The 27446-nt window shown below is 45.4% G+C and overlaps 1 long non-coding RNA gene across 2 annotated transcripts in view; it reads right to left on the bottom strand.

Annotated features, from left to right (window-relative positions):
• LOC146834965 (uncharacterized) overlaps positions 1-27446 on the bottom strand; it is a 167496-nt gene that overhangs the window by 91656 nt on the left and 48394 nt on the right. The window contains exon 4 of one of the 2 annotated variants that reach the window (XR_014960357.1): positions 25847-26291. The exons of the other annotated variant lie outside the window; for it this stretch is intronic. This is a non-coding gene — a long non-coding RNA (uncharacterized LOC146834965). Of the gene's footprint in view, positions 1-25846; positions 26292-27446 lie in introns of those variants that run through there. 2 annotated transcript variants of the gene reach the window in all.

Raw genomic sequence — 27446 nt, 5'->3', positions numbered from 1 at the left:
CCCTGCTCCCTGCTTTGTGTGCCCTGCTTCCTGCCTTGTGTGCCCTGCCCCCTGCCTTGTTTGATGTGTTCGAGGGAGCCGCTAACGGTCCCGGGCTAATAATTAAAGAAAACAGAGACAGTAAAGTGATGCTATTAATGAATATATACGATTTTGTTTAAAGTCACATTTAGTATCATGCCCGGGCCTTTCACAGACTCTTAACACGACAACACCTGATTGGTATGTTTCCCTTGGGAAGGTGGCAACCCTGGCAGTGTGGTACGTTTCAGGTGCAAGAGAGAGGTCTGAGTTTTCTGACGTTAGCAATGGAACTCATTTAAATGACTTCAAGAGGTGTGGCCTTGAGGTTAAGTGCGGATTTCTGCAGCAGGCGCCATAGCCCACTGAGCTACAAGCATTTGCAATGCAATAGGTCTTGCACTTACGCAAGTTTCAGCTATTGACATTGCAAATAACAATGCCTTATATTTTTGTTTACGTTTTTAAAACATAAATAAAAGGCATTGTCATTAACAATGCCAACAGTTTAAACTCACGTAAATGCGAGACCTATTGCATTGCAAATGCTTGTTGTTGTTACTGTGGGGCAAAATCTGCTTCACTGCCATTATTATGTTGCTGAATTGATGATTTGAAGCCTTATTCCGAGATAAAGGTCCATCCAAGCGGAGTTGGAAGTTTGCACAATGTTTGTGCGGTGCAAACACCATCCTTTTCTCTCATGCTTTCAGCAGCCCCGGGGAGCACACCAGGCCACCACCCGGAAGCCGTCTCCTGCCTCGTCGGAGGTATTAAGTGGGAGATTGAGAGCTCTGCAAAGAAGACCAGACGTGCTGCACTTACAGTTTTGTTCAGAATAGAAACATCACCTACCATTAGAAAAGAAACAATTGATGGACGGAATGCTGGGCAAACATTCACCCCCGGTCACAAGGATCTGGGTTTAATCCATCATTCTTTCGCTCACCACACCACCCCAGTTCGGACCCAGCCATATGCAAATCAGTCTTGACCCTGTTCCTTATGGGAACAGTCCAGCCCGAACTGCCAAGCCAGGTCCTCCCTGGACCAGAAACAAGCATCCTGGGACTGGTTTCAGGGCATCACCCTTCATCAGCCAGGCTAACTTGAATCCAGTGGTGCAGTAAGCACGGGACCCACGTCTGGCCATACCCTTCCCACTTAGGGTAACAAATGTAAAAGAAACAATTGATGGACGGAATGGTGGACAATGCAAACATTCATCCCCAGTCACAAGGATCTGGGTTTAATCCATCATTCTTTTGCTCACCACACCACCCCAGTTTGGACCCAGCCATATGCAAATCAGTCTTGACCCTGTTCCTTATGGGAACAGTCCAGCCCGATCTGCCAAGCCAGGTCCTCCATGGAGCGGAAACAAGCATCCTGGGACCGGTTTCAGGGCATCACCCTTCATCAGCCAAGCTAGCTTGAATCCAGTGGTGCAGTGAGCATGGGACCCACGTCTGGGCATACCCTTCCCACTTAGGGCGACAAATGCAAAAGAAACAATTGATGGACGGAATGCTGGACTATGCAAACATTCACCCCCAGTCACAAGGATCTGGGTTTAATCCATCATTCTTTTGCTGACCACACCACCTCAATTTGGACCCAGCCATATGCAAATCAGTCTTGACCCTGACCCTTATGGGAACAGTCCAGCCTGAACTGCCAAGCCAGGTCCTCCCTGGACCGGAAACAAGCATCCTGGGACCGGTTTCAGGGCATAACCCTTCATCAGAAAAGGCTAGCTTGAATCCAGTTGAGCAGTGAGCATGGGACCCACATCTGGGCATACCCTTTCCACTTAGGGCGACAAATGTAAAAGAAAGAATTGATAGACGGAATGCTGGACAATGAAAACATTCATCCCAGTCACAAGGATTTGGGTTTAATCCATCATTCTTTCGCTCACCACGCTACCCCATGTTGGACCCAGCCATATGCAAATCTGTCTTGACCCTGTTCCTCATGGGAACAGTCCAGCCCAAACTGCCAAGCCAGGTCCTCCCTGGACCGGAAACAAGCATCCTTGGACCGGTTTCAAGGCATCACCCTTCATCAGCCAGGCTAGCTTGAATCCAGTGGTGCAGTGAGCATGGGACCCACGTCTGGGCATACCCTTCCCACTTAGGGCGACAAATGCAAAAGAAACAATTGATGGACGGAATGCTGGACTATGCAAACATTCACCCCCAGTCACAAGGATCTGGGTTTAATCCATCATTCTTTTGCTCACCACACCACCCCAGTTTGGACCCAGCCATATGCAAATCAGTCTTGACCCTGTTCCTTATGGGAACAGTCCAGCCCGAACTACCAAGCCATCTCCTACCATGCAGGTATCTTACTCTGCTTCCATTAGAATCCCCTGCTCTGGTATGCAGCGGGAAACCTTGATGCTGTTCAACATGTCTGTGCCCGAGGCAAATGCACAATAAAGAGAGTGCAGACCTGTACCTGTTCCGCCTCCAGTACCAGGGGAACAATGTATTTATAAACAAGCGTTTCTCATGGTGCTGCTATAAAGAGAATGAGTCCAGGGGCTGGAAAGGGAACATCTTTCTCCGTTGCCAACCATGGCTGCTTTTAAAGTGTGTGGATGTAATGGACGAGTGGCAGAGGCGCAACTAGAGCCAAATTTCGGGGGGGGCTGAGCAAAAATTTCGGGGGGGGCTGAACTTTAAGCAATTGGCAGAGTGGAGCTGCAGGGGCTCTTAGAAGGGGTGAAACAACAGCGAGGCCTCATTAACATGCAAATAGTCGTTTAAAGACCTGTGAAGTGCTCGGGTGCGGCTGCTTTTTTGCCCGGGAAGGTGTCTCATTCCGGGCTGCCGCACACGACGGGGGGGGCTGAAGCCCTGTGAGTCCAATGGGTGTTGCGCGCCTGACGAGTGGTCACATTATTGATCGACGGTTAGAGTAGAAATGAGCACGTAGCCGTCCTCCTGCCTCAAATATTGGCTTCAGCGAGGTTTATTACCAGACCTCTGCATGACCACCAAAGGGCATTGATTCAGCCGTGTCTCTTCGTGTAACTACAATGCATTGTGGGAGTTGTGGTCTTTGTTTACTGCAGTTGCACTAGCGCTATTGATTACCTTCGGTATGTAATAGGAAAGTCAGGAACTGAATACTTGAGGTGCTGCCGTGTGCCTGGCATCCTCCTTGTCGGCGTCCAATCATCTGACAGGAAAGGACACTGCAGAGCAAATTGATCCTAATTAATACAGCTCCAGTCGATTCTGTTGTTGTCAATCTGTGTGGGTGGTTAATGTCCCCCTTACACCGCATTTCTCAAGCTGTTGGAAACTGTGGTCCTTTGAAAAAAAACAAAAAAAAGTAGCGTGCCTGAAGAGGGGCAGAGTGTATCAAAGCCGCAGGTCACAAATCACACCGGCTTCATAGCTACATTTCATTAAGGTTGGAAATTGTAAAGTCCCCGCGGCTTTTGCAAAATCCCGCTGCCAGAGCTTTATTGCAGTGCGAAAGAATCCCTTTATATTTTTTCCAGCAGGTTATGTTTATTAAAGTGCAGTTGTTTATAGCACAGCCTCAGTTGGTTGCTCTTATCTGCTCGCAGTGGTGCCTGGTGTATGGGGAATTATTTGTGCAAAATGACTTCCTGCGAGGGAGGCAAATAAGGACAGGGTTCACCAAAGAACATATTGTTTTATACATCGATTATTATAAAACTTTTTTTTTTTTTAATTGACGACCTTGAAAAACAAAACACTCCGGGCTAAATCAGACTAGGAGGGCACAGCAGACTATGTCAATCAACCAATCCAATTAAGTGAGAACCCTCCCCTTCCAGTCCCAGCGCCGCCACCTCAAGGTTTATAATAACTGCAAGCAGCCGATCCACTCAGCACGTCTTTAACTGCATTTTATTAATTGATGCTATGCTCTCATGCTTCAAATTAACCCTACATTTTTCAGAATATACCGCAGCTCCAAGATTCACATAATGTGTAAGACAACGTGTTAATTTAAATTAATTAAACTATATGTGAACATTTGCGATCTAGGATGCCTTCCTAGGTGGGAGAAGGTTGAGGTTTTATTTAAAGAAAACATTACGAACGTATGGGCATATCAACAAGGGCCTTATCTCCGCTTTTTTGGCTTTAATAGCCAAAAAAACATGGATAAAACTATCGCCCTATTTACAAGTGGGTGCTAACATGCATTAGCGCATGTTAGCACCCGTTTTCCCGACGCCTCGCTTTGCATCTCTAATGAGATGCAAAGTGGGCGTCATTGGGCAGTACTGCATGTAAATTATCGCTGATGTGCACATTGCGATATTTACAAAGAGGCCCGCGCATTTTAGAAGACTTTAGTTATTGGCAAAAAACGCGGTTTTCGCCAAAAACTAACGTCTGCTAAAATGCTGACTTACGTATACTTAACATTGGGGGTAGATTATGCTGATACGACCACAGTAGAACTGCAAGAATCAGATAGGTGAGTAACATAAGTGGAGAAGTGTGGCTCAATGATGTGGAGAAGTGTGGCTCAATGATTAGAGTGGCAGACCCTGATGCAGAGGTCTAACCCGGGACCAGGGTTCAATTCTCCACCTCGGTGGGTCTTGGGCTCAAAAATTCCACAGACATGATAATTCTCGCCTCGGTGCCTATTCCAATCATGGAGTCCCACTCTGCAACTCTGGGCAATAGCTTGCTTAATCTCCACAATGGCCCCCACAATGCTAAGGATGCCTTGCCTCCACCTTGGGGGTGCCCAGGAGTGGACACCTCACAGGGAAAGCCAGGATGGGTTCCACAGTGGTATTCGTACAAGCGCCTTGAGACCCTTGTGGGTGAGTAGTGTGCAATACAAGTATCAAATTTTACATTTACATAAGGAGTTTGGGGCACCAGAAATCCAGGTTTTCAAGAATTTCCTGGATCTTAGGGGCTCATTATGATGGCGGGTAGACATCAGTCCGCCCGCCATCAAAACGGGGATGGGACCGACCGCCAGACGTGCGGCGATCCCACCTGTCCGATCAGGATGCGCCCGCCATACTTTCGGGCGCATCCTGTACTTTTACCATTGCAGACTGTGCTGCTGGCTGCAGCACTGTCCACAATGGTAAAAGTGTATGCACAGCATTTCCGTGCACCACGTGGCAGGCACCGCGCAGTGCCTGCCACTTGGTGCAGGGTACTGCTTGGGGGGGTACCATGGGTACCCCCAAGTGCACCTCCCACCCCCCACCCCGGGTGGCCCGTAACGGGCCCCCAAAGCCAATCCCCGCCAGCTTTTCCATGGCAGCGATGGCCGGTCCGCAAGCAACATTGTAATATGGCTTTCGGTGTCTGCTAGGCACTGCCACCATGTTACTGGCCCAGCATCGCCCGGCCTGCAATCAAAACGATTGCCGACCGGCAGAAAAGCGGGTGACGGACTTTGCGTCCGCCGTGATACCCCCGCCATCATACTATGGCAGGGGTATTTCACGTTAGGATTGCGTAATGTTCGCCACCTCCGGCTCGGCGGTGGCGAACATTACGCTATCGTAATGAGACCCATCGTTCTGACTGAATGCAGCAGAGATGGCTAGGAAGAAGACTCCAGGATTTAGTCCCCAGAACTGCAACTGATTTGCCCCCCTTTGAAATACATCTGAAGGTGGAAGGTTTAAGAAGATTCACTGATGAAGATCTGAAGAGGCATGGCGTCACATAAGGTGTGAACCTAGTCCTAAGGGATTTTGATCCTGATGATCTAAAAGCTCTACAGGTGATTACCAGGATCTTAAGAAGAACTCTTTTATGGATGGGTAGCCAGTGTAACGATTTTAAGGCTGCTGAGGCTTAGGAACCTTGTGACAATTTTAGTACTAGAGGTGCGGCAGCATTTTGGACTACCTGAAGTTTATTTAAGACTTTTTGGTCCCTGCATATAGGCTATTGCAATAGTCCAATCTGGACGTGATTAGGGCTACTGCCACTGCCTTCCTAGCCGAGCAAGGGAGTAGATCAAAGAACGTTTTGAGAGTCTTTATTAGATGAAAACACATCCCAGTGACTGCTAAAGCTTGTTGCCGAAAAGATAGTGAAGTATCGAATTTCACTTCTTGAGTCTTAATTTCACTCCTAGAGTATTAATCTACCGTATTGGGAGGAGGAGGGGTATCTTTAGGCCACCTTACGTCAGGCAAGAAGGTGTTAGATTTTCCTAGTAACATGAACTCAATTTTTTGAGTGTTACATCTCAAATAATTACATTTCATCCAGCGGAATACAGATGTGAGACAGCGTTGGAGATTCTCTTCAGCATTAGTACAGTGTTTGTCTAACACTAGAATAAGCTGTGTATCATCAGCATAAGATATCAGGTTTATAAGGGAAGCCATGTAGACATTAAACAACACTGGGCTTAGGGCGGACCTCTGCGGGATCCCAGAATACAAGGGTTTCTCTGCAGACTGATAGGTGCCCAGGGTAACTACTTGTCTTCAGTTGGCTAGGAAGGATTTCAGCCAGGCCAAGGCCAGATAGGAAATGCCATAAGCTTTGAGACAGACCACTAGAATGTCATGAGAGACCATATCAAATGCGGCAGATAGGTCTAAAGAATCAGCACAGTATTTATTACCTGGTCTAAGGCAGATTTGAGAGTTTCTGTAATATGTCGTAGAGTGCTTGGGCCTGAACCCTGACTGGCTAGGATGCAGAATGTTAGAATCTTCTAGGAAGGAAATCAGTTGATTGTTGACCAATTTCTCTGTAACTTTACTGAGACAGGGTAGTAAGGAAATGGGTCGGAGATTAGAGAGGATTTTGGGGTCGGATACCTCTGCAAATCAGCAGTAAAGTGATTTTGCTTGCTCACTTAAACATGATGAAATTGGTCTCCACCTAATTGGTGCATTCAATTTAATTATAAGTCTCTAGTAAGTGGCACTCCATGTGCCTAGTGACTGTAAATTAAATGCTACTTGTGAGCTGCAGTACTCATTGTACCAGCCACTATAGTAGTCCTGTAAAACATGTTTCAGACATACAACTGAAGCCTGTGGAGCAGTTTTGACCTAGCAAAATAAACCTCTTTCCAGAACCTAAAACTTCCTTTTGAATATTTTAAGTCACCCCTAAAGAGGGCCTCAACTAGGGCAGGATGCATGGTGTTTAAAAAGTAGGTCATGTGTATTTAGGTTTTGCATGTCCTAGCAGTGAAAAACTCCTAAAGTCGATTTCCCTGTTGTAAGGCTATCTCTCCTTTAGACTAACACTGGATGAACTTATTACTAAGAGTTGGCGTAATTCACGAAGTTTTGCATGGCGTAGTCACATGATATTACTTAAACATTCCAAAATATTACGCAGAATTACATAAGAAGACTAATTCTGCATTTAGCACTATTTTCTAAGCACAAAAATGCCCCTGTGTGTCCAAAATGGACAGGAGGATACATTTTTCACTGAGAAATACCTCTAAGTGCAACAGTACACTAATAGCAGCACAAGCAGCCTCTTGTGCTAGCTAAATGTGCTCTTGGCATTGAGCGCTCGATTTTCAGTGCAAAATGCACCCTTGCTTTCAAAATGGGGGCAACAATGCATTTTGCGTTAAGAAAATAGCGCTATATGAAAAACAACACGACCAGTAGCGTGAGTAGCTGCTCGCGTTCACTAAATTCGTTGTTTCTGCTCTATTTCCCCCCAAATTGCTCTTAAGTATGCAAGCGGTGTAATTGCATAATTATTGGCAATACCGCGTTAAAGCATAATGCCAAATTACTGAAATTCCTCCAATTACTCCAGCATAATTAGAATTATTCACAGGCCTATTTACTACACTTAGTAGGCCATAGCTTCGGTTTGGGGACAGATAAAGAAATGTTTCTTCCACTCAAATAAATTGTAATTTAAAATCCTCTTTAATGGTACAGTCTGATTTTAGGTTACTATTTTGAAAATTACACTTTTATAAAGTTGCATTTTCTACCTAACCAAATGTGCCTTTCTGCCAGTGTCTAGGGTCACATGACTGTGAATGGATCTATTGGATTCTTTTATATATTCCTTCCAGACATGGGGACAAAACGGCCTTGGGTGTAGGGCAAGGTGTTGCTCACCTGAGCAGAGTGTCCTGAGGCAGTTGTACTCATCCATTCCTGGGCTCCAATTGTATCCCCAGGGCTTGCCCACTCCCTTCCTGACTTCTAAGGGCTACCTGCCCTACCACTTACAAATGCAGCTCATAGATAGGTCTGCCTGCCCTTTGTTACCCAAAACAGTTTGGAGCGAAACCCACAAAAGGAGGAAGGCTAGGCAAAAAGGGCATCCCCCAACCACAGACAAGCACTAAAGATAAAAGTGGCACCTTCAGAACCTCTCATCAGAACACTCCTGGACCTGTGGAAGAGTCGGAAGAAGAACTGCCCTGGTCTCTGAAAAAGGAAGATTGGACCTTCTGGCCTTGAGCCAAGGCTTCTCAGAAGTGATTCCAAGAGTCAGTTGGCTGACCTCCTGTTTCAGCTACAGGGGCACAACAAGCTTCCAGAGTCCTGCCCTGCAACTGCCCAGCTGAGAAGCAACACCTGGACGTGCCTGGACCTCCCTTAGGCCTGCTGATGGACTCTCTCTCAGGTTCTGCACCCTTAGCTGGCATCAGAGTGATCTCCTCCTGCCTCAGATCACAATTCCTGGCCTCTAGGTGAAGATACAGATGTTTTTGGGCTCTGCGTGTCACCTTCTGATGCAACTCTCCAGCAATTATTGACTCTTTGTGTCAGCTCTGGGATCCAGCGCCAATGGCAATAGTTCACGTTGACTCAGAGTGCGAAGCACGAGAGAATCTTTGCTCCGAACATTGACCATCCGCGACACCCAATCTGTTCCGTGCAAAAACGGGAGGGAGGGGTGTGGACTAGGATAAGAAGGATTAGGAATCATGGAAATTAAGATTACCGGTAAGCAATTGAAGAATTACCCCCTCATTCCGGCCTTTTCCTCCTGGTCATTACTTAGTGAGGAAGGAAAAGTAATGCACCGACAATGGATGTATGATGTTACAATGCGAGCATTTAGATCGCGGTACAATACATCACTGTTTTTACAACGCAAGTCGTTACAACGACTTGCGCTGGAGAGCACTGGATTTAGGAATAGTATGATTTACTATTCCAACTCCAGCTTACGTACAGTAGGGAAGGTGTTGGAATAGTAAATCACACTTTTCCTTAGTCTATAGCGCCTTCCAGCGCAAGTCGTTGTAACGACTTGCGTTGTAAAAGCAGCGATGTAAATGTATTGCGGTGTTTTGACCACGTTATTAAGGTCGTTTTCCACCGACAATCATTGATGCAGAAATATTCATTTAATTACTTCCTCCAATTTACCACTGTCTGAGCTACACAAATCCAAATTGTAATGTTCGATAAATGTGTGATGGGAAGACCAGGTGACGCCAGTACAAATCTCCAGTAAGGACGCCCCTATCGCTTCAAGCCAATTTGCAGGATTTGCTTTAGTTAAAATACATTGTATTGATGATGGAGGAAATTCAGTCATCACTTTGTAAGTCTGCGAAAATGCTTTTCAAGCCCACTTTCCCAGGGTTTGAAAAGTGACTCTCAAGCAGTGTCTTTAGCAGTCCCATAAGCTACAAAAAGTGACTTACAGTGTCTAAAACCTTTTGTACAAGCTGAATAAATTAACAAAGTCCTTTTTATATTTAGGGAAGGAAGAACATTGTCATCAGCCTCTGACTGGAAAACAGGGAGAACTATTTCTTCGGATAGATGTTTGGGAACATCTATGAGCTCACCCCGTCAGGGAAGAAACGCAAATAGGGAAAATAAATAACTAACGCATTCAATACCCCCATCCTCCTCGCTGAGGTAATGGCTAGTAGGAAAACTGTCTTTCCAGATTACTAACCCATAGCTGCTTCTTAAAGTGGCTAAAAAGGAGGCAACTGCAAACCCTTCAAAACCAGTAACAGGTCCCAGTTTGAGCAGGTGGAGCTACCACTGGTCTCTTAAGATGAAAACATTTCAAAAGTAGTTCCAACACAGGTGCAATATCTTTGCATACTGTTCCCCTTTAAGAGCCTTGATGGCCGCCGACTGAGCTGACAAGGTAGAGGTTGCTAATCCAGGCAAAAAAAAAACTTTTCTTAGAAATTCTAGAACTTGAATGATGTCTAGAGAAAGGGGATCAAAACTTTTTAGATCACACCACTTCTGAAAAGATCTCCAATGCTTTTTGTAAGATACTAAGGTAGATGGCTTTCTTGATTCTTTAATATCTTTACTGAACACTGAGGTGTTGTAAGCTTACCCTTTAAAGATGTAGCTGTCTCAGTCGTGACAGTGGCAGGCATTAGAACGGGAGAGGAGAAGGTTGAATGGAGAGATGAAGGAATTCACCTTTGGAGAGTGAGATCAGAAGGGACATCCCCTGATGTTATGGTCACAAAGGTGCTACTAGAATCTCTGATGTCCTCACCTCCCAAATACTCCAAAGTACACTTGGGAGGAGGAGGGGTCAGTGGGAAACCATTCTGTAACCCTGCTGGCCTTGGGACTGAAAGAGCATTGGCTACCCTCACTTGCAGACACCACAGTTCTGAGCAAAATTCAGGTAACATTGCATTCTGTGGAGATGAAAACATGTGTATCCAATGGCTTCTAAACAAACTGCACTGACGATGGAAAATTGTGACCCCGAATGTTGATTGTGAAATTGCTCTGACCTTGAATATGCACTGTATGCAGATGTTTCTCTGCCCGTGCAAATGTCTGTGATGCTAAATAATTCAGACCGTTGCATTTGGTAACACCCTGGATAACTGATTTCTGGCCCTGACAACCACATTGGCACCTTCCAAATGAGAAGAATAGGCTTAAAGCCCCTTCCATACTGCAGCTAGTTCTCTCCAGATCAAGGATTGCACACTCTCCTCCTGTAGCCACTTCCCTTCCATCTCCCGACTCTCCAGGGTTCCTCCCCAACCCAGTAGACTGGCATCCGTGGTTATTTGTAATTGAGGGGGAAGCGCAGAGGAACTCCTTTCCAGAGATTAGTGCTCTCCAACCACCAAGTCAGTGTGTCCTTGATCTGAATAGTGACTGGTACTCTAATTTGAAATTTTGAGAGTTCAGAGATCTGTGAAGCAGGTGGTGATTCACTATTGGCTTCACATGATAACATGTCCAGAGGACCATCATCAAAGCCAGTGCCATCAAACCCTGAATACTTAGCCACAATTGATCCGTCGTAACAGATTGGCTCAACAGATGAGATATGGCAGATCGGATTACTGTGATCCTCAATTGAGGAAGAAAATGACCCACCATGGTGTTGAACTGGACACCTAAGAAAGATGATGAAGAATGCCCATTTCTGCAAGGCATAGGTCACCATCTTCTGGAGCCTTAAAAAAGAAGAAACAGAAAACCATTTCATATGCAGACAATGGATGTATGATGTTACAACGCGATCATTTAGATCACGGTACATTACATCGCTGTTTTACAGCGCAAGTCGTTACAACGACTAGCGCTGGAGGGCGCTGGACTTAGGAATAGTATGATTTACTATTCCAACTCCAGCTTACGTACAGTTGGGAAGGTGTTGGAATAGTAAATCACACTATTCCTTAGTCTATAGCGCCATCCAGCGCACGTCGTTGTAACGACTTGCATAGTAAAAGCAGCGATGTAAATGTATTGCGGTGTTTTGACCGTGGTATTAAGGTCGTTTTCCACCGACAATCATTGATACAGAAATATTTATTTAATTACTTCCTCAAATTTACCACTGTCTGAGCTACACAAATCCAACTTGTAATGTCATAAGGAAATAGCTCTACCATATCTGGAGGACCTGATGGGGCTTGCTCCACCTATGCTATGGATTACGAGTTGGGGTAACCCTGAGGCATCATTGGTCAGAACCTGTATTTCTGATTGCTTGTCCTTGGATTAGGAGGACTGATCCCTTCCCTCTCATACCTTCAAGTCACTAGGCCTGGTAGATTTGTTCATTAACTCTCAAGCGATCACTCTTAACTGGATAGAGACAGTGGAACAGTGTTACTTTAATCATTATATGGAGTTGAGGCTGGCGAGGGTCAGGCCTTGGAGACAGTAGGTAGATACTCTTCGGTATCAACCACAAGGAGCATAGAACTATACTTACTCTGGATTGCAAATCCCACTTACAGTTGTTATCTTTCCTTTTTTTAGATTAAGTATAGTACACTTTAAGGTTACTTTTTCTTTACAAAATCTGTGTTGTCACGATTTACCCCCTAGCCGATGGAATAATGTTTCTAAACAAAGCACTAGTCACTTTATATTGTTCTGTTCATCATATGCTGAGCCTCAGTATTCCTTCTTGATCCTTGTCCTGCGTAGATCAAAATTTAGACAGTACCTGAAAGGACTGGTGTTCTTCCATAAACTTTATAGCTTTATACTTAAGATAGTTGTAATGCCGTGCTAACTTTTATCAGAAGGGCACTTGCACTTAGGAAACATTATGAAGAGGTAAGTATATGACTGTATTATGATTGTCATTGTTATTATGGCGTGACACTTACTTATGAAACCGTGGGCTTAGTTACAATTGTATTTTTAATATTTATATTTATGCTAATATTTATCGGTGGCTTTATGACTTTTATGTGGGCACCGCGAGACTCAGGGAACTCTAGACCCGGACGCGCCCGACCTCCTGGAGCCCTGGCTGGGTTCGGGGAGGCAAATGAGCCCTCTTCGGGACTTCCAGGGCAGCCCGGCCATCTGGTCTCCCTATTGGAGAGCATTGCGTGTGACCAGATGGCCGAGGGGGGAAAGGTGCGACCAGTTGGCTGGGACCAGAAGGACGCCCGAGCAGAGCTGAGTCTTCGCGGTACGTCTCCCGCCTGCCCTTGCAGGGCTCGGGGGCTCCGCTTCTTGGGGGGCTCGGGGACCCTGGTTGGGCCTTAGGCACGGGGAGGACAGCCGGAGCTCTCGGGCCCGGATGCCCGGGGGGACAGCCCAGGACCCATGGAACCCATCCCAGGCACTTTTCCATGCCGTGGGCTGGAGGAGGGAGCCCCGGACAGAGGGGGGGGTGTTGTCTGGGTATAGCCCATTTGGTCTCTGGCTGAGAACCGCCAACCCGGGAGGGTTGTTCTGGCATACCCTGCCCCTAGTAATCCAGAGGAAAGCTACCCCTGTTTCTGGGAACCGGTGCGCACCGCAAGACGCAAGGGACCCAGGGCGCAGAGGCGCCTGGCCTCCTGGAGCCCTGGCTGGGATTGGGGAGGCAAATGAGCCCCCATCAGGACTTTCAGGGTAGCCCGGCCATCTGGTCGCCCCATTGGAAAGGATTGCGTGCGAGCAGATGGCAGAGGAGGGAAAGGTGCAACCAGATGGCTGGGACCAAAAGGACGCCCGCGCGAGCCTTCGCGGAAGGGCTCTCGCCTCCCCTTGCAGGGCTCAGGGGTTCCGCTTCCCGGGGGCTCGCTCCGCTTCCCGGGGGCTCGGGCACACCGGCTGGGCCTCAAGCACAGGGAGGACCGCCGGAGCTCTCCGGCCCGTACGCCCCGGGGAGGACTGCCCAGGACCCATGGAGCCCGTCCCGGGTACTTTGCCACGCTGTGGGCTGGAGGAGGGAGCCCCCGGGCGGAGGGGAGGTTTTGTCCGAGCATAGCCCATCTGGTCCCAGGCAAAGAACTGCCAGCCTGGGAGGGGTGTTCCGGCATACCCTGCCCCTAGTAATTCAGAGGAAAGCTACCCTCTTTCTGGTAACCCGTGCACACCGAGTGATGGAGAGGACACAGGGCGTGGAGGCGCCTGACCTCCTGGGGCCCTGGCTGGGATCGGGGAAGCAAATGAGCCCCCATCAGGACTTCCAGGGCAGCCCGGCCATCAGGTTGCCCCTTTGGGAAGCATTTCATGCGACCAGATGGCCGAGGGGGAAAAGGTGCGACCAGATGGCCGGGACCGAAAGGACGGCCTTCTGCCCGCCCTGAGCCGAGCCAAGCCTTCGCGGTAGGGCTCCCCCCTGCCCTTGCAGGGCTCGGGGCCTCCGCTTCCCGGGGTGCTCGGGGACCGCGGCTGGGCCTCAGGCACGGGTAGGACCGCCTGAGCTCACAGGCCCGGATGCCTGGGGGGAGGACTGCCCAGGACCAATGGAGCCCATCCCGGGAACTTTGCCACGCCGTGGGCCAGAGGAGGGAGGAGGGAGCCCCCGGATGGAGGGGAGGTGTTGTCCGGGCATAGCCCATCTGGTCCCAGGCAAAGAACCGCCAGCCCTGGAGGGGTGTTCCGGCATACCCTGCCCCTAGTAATCCGGAGGAAAGCTACCCCTCTTTCTGATAACCCGTGCGCACCGAGTGACGGAGGGGACCCAGGGCGCTGAGGTGTCCGACCTCCTGGGGCCCTGGCTGGGATCGGGGAGGCAAATGAGCCCCCATCGGGGCTTCCAGGACAGCCCAGACATCTGGTCGCCACATTGGAAAGCATTGCGTATGACCAGATGGCAAAGAGGGAATAGGTACAACCAGATGGCCAGGACCGAAAGGACGCCCATCTGTCCGCCCAAGCCGAGCCTGTGCGATAGGGCTCCCACCTACCCTTGCTGGGCTCTGCACCAGAGACCCTTGTCCCGGGCAGACGGACCTTTGACAGGTCGCAGGGCGGGGGCTCCCACACCCCAGGCCCTGTCCAAAACCCAGGCCCCAGGGCTGGTCCCTGCTTCTCAACTCAGCCAGGCCGGGGAGATCGGGGAGCCTGCCCAGGCACGAGGGATCCCTGTCCTAGGCACACGGACCCTCGGTTGGCCATAGGACGTGGGCGCGTGTTCCACACATTGTTTCCATAATTCCGCGTAGTGGTGCTACGCTAACTCTGACCAGTCCTACCTCAAAAGCTGATCCATTAATCACAGACATGGAAGGTGGTCCCGATAGACAGCTGCCTGGATGGAAGACGTTGAACAGAAAAGGCTCTGTCAGCAAAGGATCCAATTAAATGCCTTCCAGTTACAGCACTCACTGCAGGAGCTGCTTACAGATGCACTTTTATAGGCCAGCATTAGACCGGTATAGCTGAAAAAATAATTGACAACGACAGCTTAATTGATTACTTATTTAGAGTTTTATATCACACTATCAACATTATTCCTGAAGATTCCACCTGAGGATGTGCTTTGTGTATAGATTTGCAAAACCGTCTGCATCATTTACAAAGACTCAAGACCTGGCTGCCCGAATGAGACCAGGAGCAAGCGGCTGATACCCCCCGGAGTGACAAGCAACGCTCTACAAATAAGTTGATTGTTTTAAAGCCATCACGACCAGCACCACCACTAATCTTGCAGACAAATGCACCATCTCTGCTGGTTCTCTACACACCCGTAGCCAGGATTCCTTAGACTGGAGACACAGAATTGTAATCCAGTAACCAACTACCTCTCCTATCACTCATTGACGTCATGCTTGCGTTTGACCCTTTACAGTAGTCTGCTGTTCTGCTGTCTTTTTTGGCTTGGTTCTAGATATGCAAATATTCCATCCTGATAAAGATAGAATAGGCCGAAATTATTTTTGTGCCAGTATTCATTCCCACATTGCCATCTAACTTTCCACTTTCTACCTGAATACTTTGAGATTATATAGTTGCCATGCAATATAAATAAATATAACTATCTATCTATCTATGTGTATATATGTGTATATATATTCACTGAAAAAACCATAGGTTTCAGGCACGCTATAGTTAGAAATTAACATTTAAAAAACCTTAGAAATGCACTGAAAAAACCATAGGTTTCAGGGGCGTTATGGTTAGTTGGACATTTCACTCGTACAAAACCAATGAAATTACCCCATTATAGTTAGTTCAGCTAACTATAACTCGCGCGCCCGCAATGCACTGCTGACGATGTCACATATTACATCACTCATGACATGGCCAGTGACATCACTGATGACATCTCAAATGACATCACGGATGACATCACTGATGACATCTCAAATGACATCACTGATGACACCCCTGATGATATCATCCAGTGAATGTGTATTTTTCTGAAAATTAAATATGTTTTATATATGTATATCTCAAGGTTGATGGAAGAATAAATGGGTATATAAGTGTCTAAATGGATTTTTTTTTTTAAATAATTGATTGTATAACTGACTGATTAGGTGTATCTTATTGAATACATGGGTTAGTGAATAATGTTTAAATATGTACATATCTGTACCAGTCTCTCACCTTGTGTATAAGTGGCTGCATGGGTTGGTGAGTAGCTACATGAGTGTCTATATAGGTTATTAGTTGGTTTTTTGAGTATCAGTATGAGTGTCTGAGTGTCTATATGGTTCGGTGGGGGGTATTACTTAGTGCATAGATGCATGAATGAGTGCCTCACTGTTTGTATGTGTTGAAGACAGCAGGTGTGCAGGACTGTATGGGTGGATGAGTGTGTGTATGGGTGTGTTAGTGAGTGAATGACTGTCTCAATAGTGTCTTTATGAGTAACTACATATGTTTTAAACTAGTATATGTGACTATGGGTGTATATAAGTGAGTGAGAGTGAGAGAGTGGAAGAGTTCCTCTATAACTTAGTATGTGTTTCTATAAGTGATTGATTTTGAGAGTAAGCATGTGTAAGTTTCTGTGGAAGTAAGTGTGGTGGTGTGTGTATAACTGTATATGCAAGTAAATGGATGCTTGATACTTTGTTTGCATGTGTGACTATGTGTGTAAGTAACTCTATGGATGAGTGTTGGTGTGTAACAGGATGTATAGGTGTATGAGTACATCTGATGAGTGACTACATGTATGAGTAACTGTATAGGTCTGTTGGTGAATGAGTGGATGTGTGTGTAGATCTTGGAATTACTGAATAGGTGTGTTGTAAGTGGTATTGGTAGATCCATTGTTTTGAAAATGTTAGTTTCTATTTTTGAGTGTGTGTATCAAAGTTCATATTAGGGTGAGAGGAGGTCTGCCACTCTATCACAAGGATGATGTCATCAGTGATGTCACTGACCATGTCATGAGTGATGTAATATGTGACGTCATCAGCAGTGCATTGCGGGCACGCGAGTTATAGTTAGCTGAACTAACTATAACGGGGTAATTTCACTGGTTTTGTACGAGTGAAATGTCCAACTAACTATAACGCCCCTGAAACCTATGGTTTTTTCAGTGAATTTCTAAGGTTTTGTTAAATGCTAATTTCTAACTATAACGTGCCTGAAACCTATGGTTTTTTCAGTGAATTTCAAAGGTTTTCTAAATGCTAATTCCAAACTATAACGTGCCTGAAACCTATGGTTTTTTTAAGTGAATTTCAAAAGTTTTTTAAATGCTAGTTTCTAACTATGCCTACAGAGGTAGGACATGTGAAGAAAGAAGAAAAAACACACAAAAAGAAGCAAAAGAAATACAGGAAGAAGCAACAGAAGTCCTCAAAGACGAAGAAAAGTGCAGGGAGAAACAAGACATGTGCAGAAAGAACCAACAGAGGAGCAGAAAGAGGCCTTGTTACAAAATCATCCTTTGCCCACAACTTTTTCAGACTGGTACTGGTGTTAACTGACTCTGACTAACCAAGCCTCAGACCCGGTCCCCTCCCTTCACCACTGTGTAAAAGTGCTGTGTGGCCGTTTTAATTTGGGAATTAAGTCCCCTTGAATCCTGAGGGTCCCTGGGTCCTACTAGCCCACTAGGTACCTCCAGTAAGCACCACAGCACTGCGTTGCAGAGAGGTGTAAAAAGGGGCACGGCCTGGACTACCTCTCTGCAACGCTGCGCAGTGGCGCTTACTGGAAGCACCTGGTTTGGTAGTTAGCCCCCAGAGGCCCTCAGGATTGAAGGGGAATTATTTCTCCAACTTAAAACGCGCCACAGGGCGTGTTTGCACACATCACCTCAGGCCTCATCCCCCCCCCCCCTTCCCCACTGTGTAAACACGCCCTGTGGCTGTTTTAATTTAGGAGATTAAGTCCCCTTGAATCCTGAGGGTCCCTAGGGTCCAACTAGCCCACTAGGTACCTCCAGTAAGCGCCGTTGCAGAGAGGTGTAAAAAGGGGCACGGCCTAGAGCACCTCTCTGCAACGCAGTGCAGTGGCGCTTACTGGATGCACCTGGTGGGCTAGTTGGCTACCAGGGGCCCTCAGGACTGAAGGGTAATTATTTCCCCAACTTAAAACACACCACAGGGCGTGTTTGCACACGTCACCTCAGGCCCCGTTCCCTCCCTTCACCACTGTGTAAACGTGCCCTGTGGCTGTTTTAAGTTGGGGAATTAATTCCTCTTCAATCCTGAGGGTCCCTAGGGGCCAACTAGCCCACCAGGTACCTCCAGTATGCGCCAGAGAGCTGTGTTGCAGAGAGGTGTTCAGAGGCCATGCCCCTTTTTACAACACTCTGCAACGCAGCTCCGTGGCGCTTACTGGAGGTACCTGGTGGACTAGTTGGCCTCCAGGGACCCTCAGGATTGAAGAGGAATTAATACCCCAACATAAAACGCGCAACAGGGCGTGTTTGCACATGTCACCTCAGGTCCCGCCTCCTCCCTTCACCACTGTGCAAACGCGCCCTGTGGTGCGTTTTAAGTTGGGGGATTAACTTCCCTTGAATCCTGAGGGTCCCTGGGGTGCAACTAGCCCACCAGGTACCTCCATTAAGCGCCACAGAGCTGCGTTGCAGAGAGGTGTAAAAAGATGCATGGCCTCAGAACACCTCTCTGCAACACAGCTCCCTGGTGCATACTGGAGGTTCCTGGTGGGCTAGTTGGGTCCCCAATCCCCCCATGGTCCCGCCGGCTCCCCGCGTCCTGCGGGAGCCGGCATTGCCTTTCCACATGGGGAGCTGCTAAGATGCAGCTCCCCGTGTGGAAAAGCAATCGTCTTTGGTTTTTGGAAGAGAAATCAGGTTTCCTGCTCTCTCTTCCAAAAACCATAGCAGTTTGCTATGGCAGGGCGGGAGCCGTGAGGCCGTGAGGCTCCTGCCCTTCCATACCAAACTACAGTGTCCTGGGGTGGGCACCCCGGGACACTGCAGGAGCCGGCCCTAGGGAGTGGCGGTCCCTAGGGCCATCAAGGGCTCCAGGAGGGGGGCCACGCGGCCCCCTCCCAACATTTACCATGTTGTGGGGGTGGTGGTCCCCGGGGCTTGGGGATCCTTAACGGACCCTCAATTTTAAATACTTAGTGCCCCGGGGAGATGGCGGTCCCCGGGGCGTGGGGGGGGCTCAAGCCACCCCACACAGGAATATTTATTTTAAAAAAAGCCCCGGGGTGTGACGGTCCCCGGGGCAGCAGGGGGCCGTGTGCCCCCCGCTACACAATTATTTAAAGCCCCGGGGGTGGCGGTCCCCAGGGTTTGGGGGGCTTGGATGCCCCCACGTTAAAAATTAAAGCCCCGGGGAGGTGGCAGTCCCCGGGGCAGTGTGGGGGGATTGGGGCCCCCCCAAACTTATTTTTTTCTCTGCCCCCGGGACCTGGCCCACCCGGAGGCTAAAGAATAACAAAGCGCGGGAGCCCGCTCCTCGTTTTTTTTAAAATTTCGGCCGAAATTCGTGCTGGTTGCGTGAATCTCACCGATTTAAAAAAATATATATATGCTTATTTGTGCCCTGAGGGTCCTTGTGGGACCCCCTGAGGAGGCCTAGGGGGTCAAGGTGTTTCTACCCTGCCCCCTTTTCTTGTTTTGCGCATTACTTTTTCTGTTTTCTTGTGCCTCGGTTCTACCAAGGCACAAGATGGCTGCCAACACTTCCTGGTTCGGAGTGTTGCATGTAGCATGCAGCTCATGATCAGGAGGGTGCGGGGATCCGCCGAGGACATAGATATCGAAACTTTTTTAATTTTGATTTTCTCAGCAACTGTTGAACGGATTTACACCATTTAACCAAAAAAGGGATCTTTCTGAACCAAGGGCTACATTTTTACTTTATTTGGTGTAATTCCGTTCAGCAGTTCAGGCTGTAGCCGTGTCTAAAGTTTCCTATGGGAAATTGCATGGGGAAAACATTTTTTGGGACCCCCCTTTTTTCTCGGCCCCCGCTTGACGAATCACCCCGAAACTTTCAAGATAGGAGCGGACCGGAGCGCCCCACGAGTTTTGAAAATTTCACGAAGATTTGTAAATGGGTGCCAAAGTTATTGGGAATAGAATGTTGCAATTTTCCTATGGGTAATAGGTCCTAACTATAACTACCTACTGGCGACCGCCAGTAGGTAAGATATATATATATATATGTGTGTGTGTGTGTGTGTGTGTGTATATACATATATGTATATATGTGTGTATATATATATATGTATATTCACTGAAAAAACCATAGGTTTCACACATGTTATAGTTAGCGGAAATTTTACTGATAAAAAACCAATGAAATTCCCCCGTTATAGTTAGTGCAGGCAACTATAACTCACGCGACCGCAATCCTCTGCTGATGCTAATACTGTATTTAGACACTTATTTGCCCATGTCTTCTTCCATACATTTTTAGCTATACATATATTACAAATATTTTTTTTTCATAAAGACACATATGTCATCAGCAGAAGATTGCGGTTGCGTGAGTTATAGTTGCCTGCACTAACTATAACGGGGGAATTTCATTGGTTTTTTATCAGTAAAATTTCTGCTAACTATAACATGTGTGAAACCTATGGTTTTTTCAGTGAATTTGCAAGGTTTTTTAAATGCTAATTCCTAACTATAACGTGTGTGAAACCTATGGTTTTTTCAGTGAATTTGTACGTTTTTTTAAATGCTAAGTTACTTTACGCCATTCGTGGCGTGCGCGACCACTTAACGCAGTTCGTCCAGTGCGCGCACGGTGCGCTTCGTGCACCGTGCACGCACAGTGAGCACGCGGTGCGCTTCGCGCACCGCGCGCCCACTTTACGCAGTTAGTGCCGTGCACGCACGGTGGGCACGCGGTGCGCTACGCGCACCGCGTGCCCACGTTACGCTAGATGGGCCATGTACGCACGATGCGCTTCGCGCACCGTGCGCACATGGAGGACATATGATGCACTTCGTTTTGAAAGGTAATATTTTAATTTTTCGTATATTTTATAAACCGTGCACAAATGGTGCCCTTCGGGCACCATTTGCACACGGGGTGGAGAGAGTGTGGATAATTTTTTTTTTTATTATTTTTTTTTTAAATATTTTAGTTTATCTCATCTCTAATAAGCCATGCTCAATTGGTGCCCTGCGGGCACCAATTGCACACGGGGTGGAGAGAGTGTGGATAATTTTTTTTTTTTTTTAATTTTTTACCGTACGGTAAGCGTAATCGGCGAAATTACCGAAAAAATAAAAATTCTGTTTTTGGCCTTGGGGGATCTTTGGGGACTCCCTCAACATGGCTATGTGTGTGGGAGCTGTCTAAACAGCCCCTTTACATGTTTTTGGGCTTTATATATTAGAAATCACTCTCAGTGCGAGAGAGAAAATGGCGGCCGCCGCTTCCTGGTTTCGGCCGATTCGAATGTTTACTAAGATCTAAGAGCCAATCAGAATCGTGCTCGCGCACGCCACCGTACGCGTACGGTAAGCGTACCGTAAGCGCACCGTAAGCTGGCTCAGATATATATATTGATTTAAAGGCTATTTTCTCAGAATCTACTGAACAGATTTACACCAAACCTACAAAAGGCACTTCCTTGACCTGAGGACTACCTCTCTGCCAAATTTCTAGTAATTCTGTTCAGCCGTTCGGGCTGTAGCCCTGTCTAAAGGTCCTATGGAAAAATGCATGGGAAAAACGCGTTTTGGGACCCCCCTTTTATCTCAGCCCCCGCTTGACGAATCCCCCCGAGACTTTCAGGGTAGGAGCGGAGCGTAGCGCCCCACCTATTTTGAAAAATTCGCGAGGATTCGTCGACCGGCGCCAAAGTTATTCAAAATAGAATGTTGCGGATTTCCTATGGAAACGTGGTCCTAACTATAACTACCTACTGGCGACCGCCAGTAGGTAATATGTGTGTATATATATATGTATACATACATATTTGTATATATTATCTACTGGCGGTCGCCAGTAGATAGTTATAGTTAGGACCGTGTTTCCATAGGAAATCTCAAAATTCTATTTTGAATAACTTTGGCGCCGGTTGACGAATCCTCGCGAAATTTTCAAAACTAATGGGGCGCACCGTTCAGCTCCTACCCTGAAAGTCTCGGGGTGATTTGTCAAGCGGGGGCCGAGAAAAAAGGGGGGTCCCAAAACACGTTTTCCCCATGCATTTTTCCATAGGACCTTTAGACACAGCTACAGCCCGAACGGCTGAACAGAATTACTTGAAATTTGGCAGAGAGGTAGCCATAAGGTCAAGGAAGTGTAAATGGTGTAATGTGTTCAGTATTTCCTGAGAAAATAGCATTTAAAAGCATATCAATATCTATACGCACGCAGGGTGCGCGCACCGTGCGCGCACCGTGCGAGCACCCTAACGTGCGCGAGCGTAATTCTGATTGGTGGTTACATGTTAGTTGTTTGTTTTCAGTGCGAGAGTGAAAAAGGAAGGTGGCGAACGTGAAAAGGGGGCAGGGTAGAGAGTTCCTGACCCCCTAGCCTTTGTCAGGGGGTCCCTGAAGGACCCCGAAGGCAGAATTTTATTTTTATTTTTTTAAATCGCGGGGGTGCGCGCACCGTGCGCGCACGGTAAAAAAAAATAATTAATACGTAGTTTATTGTAAAATAAATATATAAAAAAAATAATAATACATAAATAAATTAGCATTTAAAAAACCGTACAAATTCACTGAAAAAAACATAGGTTTCACACACGTTATAGTTAGGAATTAGCATTTAAAAAACCTTGCAAATTCACTTAAAAAACCATAGGTGTCACACATGTTATAGTTAGGTGGATATTTCACTCTTAAAAAACCAATGAAATTCCCCCGTTATAGTTAGTTCAGATAACTTTAACTCACGCGACCGCCACTCTATCACAAGGATGATGTCATCAGTGATGTCATGAGTGATGCCACTGACCATGTCATGAGTGATGTAATATGTGACGTCATGAGCAGTGGATTGCGGGCGTGCGAGTTATACTTATCTGAACTAACTATAACGGGGGAATTTCATTGGTTTTTCACGAGTGAAATATCCACCTAACTATAACATGTGTGAAACCTTTGGTTTTTTAAGTGAATTTGCAAGGTTTTTTAAATGCTAATTCCTAACTATAACGTGTGTGAAACCTATGGTTTTTTCAGTGAATATAGATATAGATATATATTTATACAGATAGATAGATAGATAGATATATATTTATACAGATAGATAGATAGATAGATATATATTTATACAGATAGATAGATAGATAGATATATATTTATACAGATAGATAGATAGATAGATAGATATATATTTATACAGATAGATAGATAGATAGATATATATTTATACAGATAGATAGATAGATAGATATATATTTATACAGATAGATAGATAGATAGATATATATTTATACAGATAGATAGATAGATAGATAGATAGATATTTATACAGATAGATAGATAGATAGATAGATATTTATACAGATAGATAGATAGATAGATATATATTTATACAGATAGATAGATAGATAGATATATATTTATACAGATAGATAGATAGATAGATATATATTTATACAGATAGATAGATAGATAGATATATATTTATACAGATAGATAGATAGATAGATATATATTTAGACAGATAGATAGATATATATTTAGACAGATAGATAGATATATAGATATATATTTAGACAGATAGATAGATATATAGATATATATTTAGACAGATAGATAGATATATATTTAGACAGATAGATAGATATATAGATATATATTTAGACAGATAGATAGATATATATTTAGACAGATAGATAGATATATATTTAGACAGATAGATAGATATATATTTAGACAGATAGATAGATATATATTTAGACAGATAGATAGATAGATATTTAGACAGATAGATAGATAGATAGATATATATTTAGACAGATAGATAGATAGATAGATATATATTTAGACAGATAGATAGATAGATAGATATTTAGACAGACAGACAGACAGACAGACAGACAGACAGACAGACAGACAGACAGACAGACAGACAGACAGACAGACAGACAGACAGACAGACAGACAGACAGACAGACAGACAGACAGACAGATAGATAGATAGATAGATAGATAGATAGATAGATAGATAGATAGATAGATAGATAGATAGATAGATAGATAGATAGATAGATAGATAGATTTATTTATTTATTTATTTATATTGCATGGCAACCAGGGATCACTGCCTGCCCTTAAAAAATTAAACTGAAAAGTTAAATTTTTCTTTGTTAAATGCATCCCGTTTTCCGTTAACCCCTTCCATGCGGGGCAAATTCGGAGGGGGGGTGGGGCTGGGCGTGGCACTCAGGTGCTCAGGACGGCTCCCGGCCGTCATAAATCACGGTGGGCGTGTGCTCATGACGGCCGGGAGCCATCCGAACTCCGCCCACTGATTAATTCGCCCGCACAGGCGGGGAATTTGCCGCGTGTGGGGGAGCGGCAACGGTCGGACGGCTCCCGGCCGTCATGAGCACACGACTAACGTGACTCATGACGGCCGGGAGCCGTCCTGAGCATGGCAATGGTTAAGGAAAAACAGGCTGCATTTAAAAAAAACTGCTTTATATAAAAAGCAGTCCTAGATATGTTGGTCTGCTGACCCCAGCAGGCCACCATCCATGGGAGTGCTAGCCATTCCCAATGGGGTCGCAAATTGCACTTGCCTCATCAATATTGATGAAGCATGCAATTTGCAACCCCATTGGGAGTCTCTAACAGTGTCTGCAACACTGTTGTGCAGTGCAAAGCGACGCAATTTGCAAGTCGTAAAATGCAAGCGTTGTTCATCTGGCCCAAAATATTTTGCCATTTCCACAGCAAAGTCTATAAGCATAGGATTAGCACAGTGCCATCCAGACCGAGCTGTAAAATGACAAATTAAACTTTGCTGGAAAAGCAGACATTTGAGGTGAGCAAATTCCAGTGTTGCTCCATCTAAACGTGCGAACTACCAAGAGTTCTCTGCTTCTTTTTTGCAAAAGTAATGCACCACTCTATATGTGTGTGTGTGTGTGTGTGTGTATAAATAATATATATATATGTGTGTGTGTGTGTCTATATATATATATATATAAATATATATATAATCACTGAAAAGCTATGGTTACAGTGAAGTTATGGTTGGTTATTTATACATCATAACACTATAAGCACTGATAACATGCATTTATGATTATGATTATAACTGACAAAGCATTGAAATTCTGAAGCCACGTAAACCATAACTTGCAACCCAAAGGCAATGCCCATGACCTCACCCTTTATGTGACAGATGAAATTTCAAATGTCGTAAATAATCTCATTAATGAGATTGCATGCCATATTAGCCTCAGCAATGTAAAAGAGATGACTACGTGTGTACTATTATTTATTGGCTAGAGTGTACATTGTTATTTAATTACGTTTTGCTTTTATGTATTACCAAGTGGTATAAATATTGTGAGGACATTAGCATTGCATTTGGTGTGTAAGTTATGCTTTGTATGGCTGTTTGAGTTATGAATTGCAATCCTAACCATAACTTACACATTTTAGCATTTTTTCAGTTTCAACACTCAACTATTGATGTATTTTAAATGTATTTTTAAGTGACTATCAGATTTTATTTTAAAACAAACTTAAAGGTGTTGTAACCAAAGTTAGCACACAATCAAGGAGAGTGGAAGAAGATATTTTTTTTAAATCAGTGATCTCCAACTGTGTTCTTTGTAGGACCCTCAACAGTGATGTTCAGTCAGTAGTATGTTTTCCACCAACATACTTATTACTGAAAGGGAAATTATTAGGTCTTATCCTTCGGGAGAAGATCTCTCTAGTGTCAGAGACTTTGGCGGGATCCTTTCTATAAAAGCATAGTTAAAATTGCATACTGTCCCCAAAGAGTGCTAGGGATAGTGGCAAGGTTAAAAAGATGTACACGATGTGTTTAGGGAAATATTAGGATGTTCCACACACCTATATAATAAAAGAATATTTGGTAAACATGTTTCAGCTATACTAGCGCCCTCCTGGGTCGTTGGCTTTCATCAGGACCTTTTGTGGCTTTTCGGATACTTCTCTAGGATCAAACAGGATATTTTCCCTTATTATGTGAGTTCTCTCTCATTTAGAACGTCTTGTGGGCACCTTTGTCCTTGCCTGAAAATACAAAAATAACAATAGTTGTGCATACATTATATGACATTATGAAATATGCAAATCCTTATCAATTGTTGTTTATCTTTATCTTGTATACCTGATACTTGTCGTACTTTTCAGTGTGTATCATCAATGCTAATATATTCTGTGTGGAAAATTATAGAGTGAATTAAGAGAACACTCAGAATAATTTTTTTTTGTTCCAATTTATATAGGCGAACTCGACCCGAAGGTATTGGAGCGCTTTACACGAGCACCGTATTTACATTACACATTCAGGCACGGGGAGATTAAGTGATTTGCCCAGAATCACAGAATGTGGACGCGACCCCAAGGCTCGAACCCTGGTTTCCAGCACCAAAGTCAGCAGTCTAGCCAACGGACCACATCCCCTCCCCGTTATGGCAAGTGAGCGACGTTTATAACGTGATTCCCAAAATAGGGTTGTAACAATTAGTGTCAGTACCTTTTAGGGCGACTGTTGGGCTTCCAAAGATGGGGTGGGGAATGCCGGTTTCGCAAGACCGGGTTGTAATTATTCCGCACGCACCGTACAAAGATCAAGGTGGACAATTACTCTAGGCAGAATGCCCTTTACTGTATTTCAGGTTGAAACAAAGTTAGCCATCCCTTTATTTTCACCATTGTTTTTCAGGTCTTTTTTAGCATATACTGCATTCAACTTTTATAAAAGTATACCCTACATCGCTGATCACGACCTTTGGTCGTTTGCAGCTGTGGTTGACCGCTCATGGTGTATTAGGCACACTACCAAGTGTGAAAAGGAAGATAAGGTCAAACTTTACGCAGCAATTTCAACTAAAGAAAGCAGGTACAGGACAGTCTGTTGTCCTGAATGGCAAGTGAGAGAGCCTGATCAAACTGAAAAACAAGATCACAGACAGCAGTAGCTTGAACAGTAGGGGCATCCTTGTTATGAAGGCCATATACCATTGGTAAGAGTCCTTGGAGAACTACATCTAGAGACCACTAAGGCATCTGTATTGTCCATATTTTGCCTCGATGAATTGCTACAGCAGCATCATGAGTAGGGTCTTTAAAGGTAACAATATCTGTGTGTTATTGTAATGACACATACATTTGAGACCAAAGGAGCGGATTAGCTGAGCCGAAGGGAATACATAGACGTAGTCA

Source organism: Triturus cristatus, chromosome 4_2 (assembly GCF_964204655.1).
Source record: "Triturus cristatus chromosome 4_2, aTriCri1.1, whole genome shotgun sequence".
Taxonomy (NCBI): Eukaryota; Metazoa; Chordata; class Amphibia; order Caudata; family Salamandridae; genus Triturus; species Triturus cristatus.
Note: the sequence above shows the minus strand (reverse complement) of the source record. Positions and strands in the feature narration are given on the sequence as shown.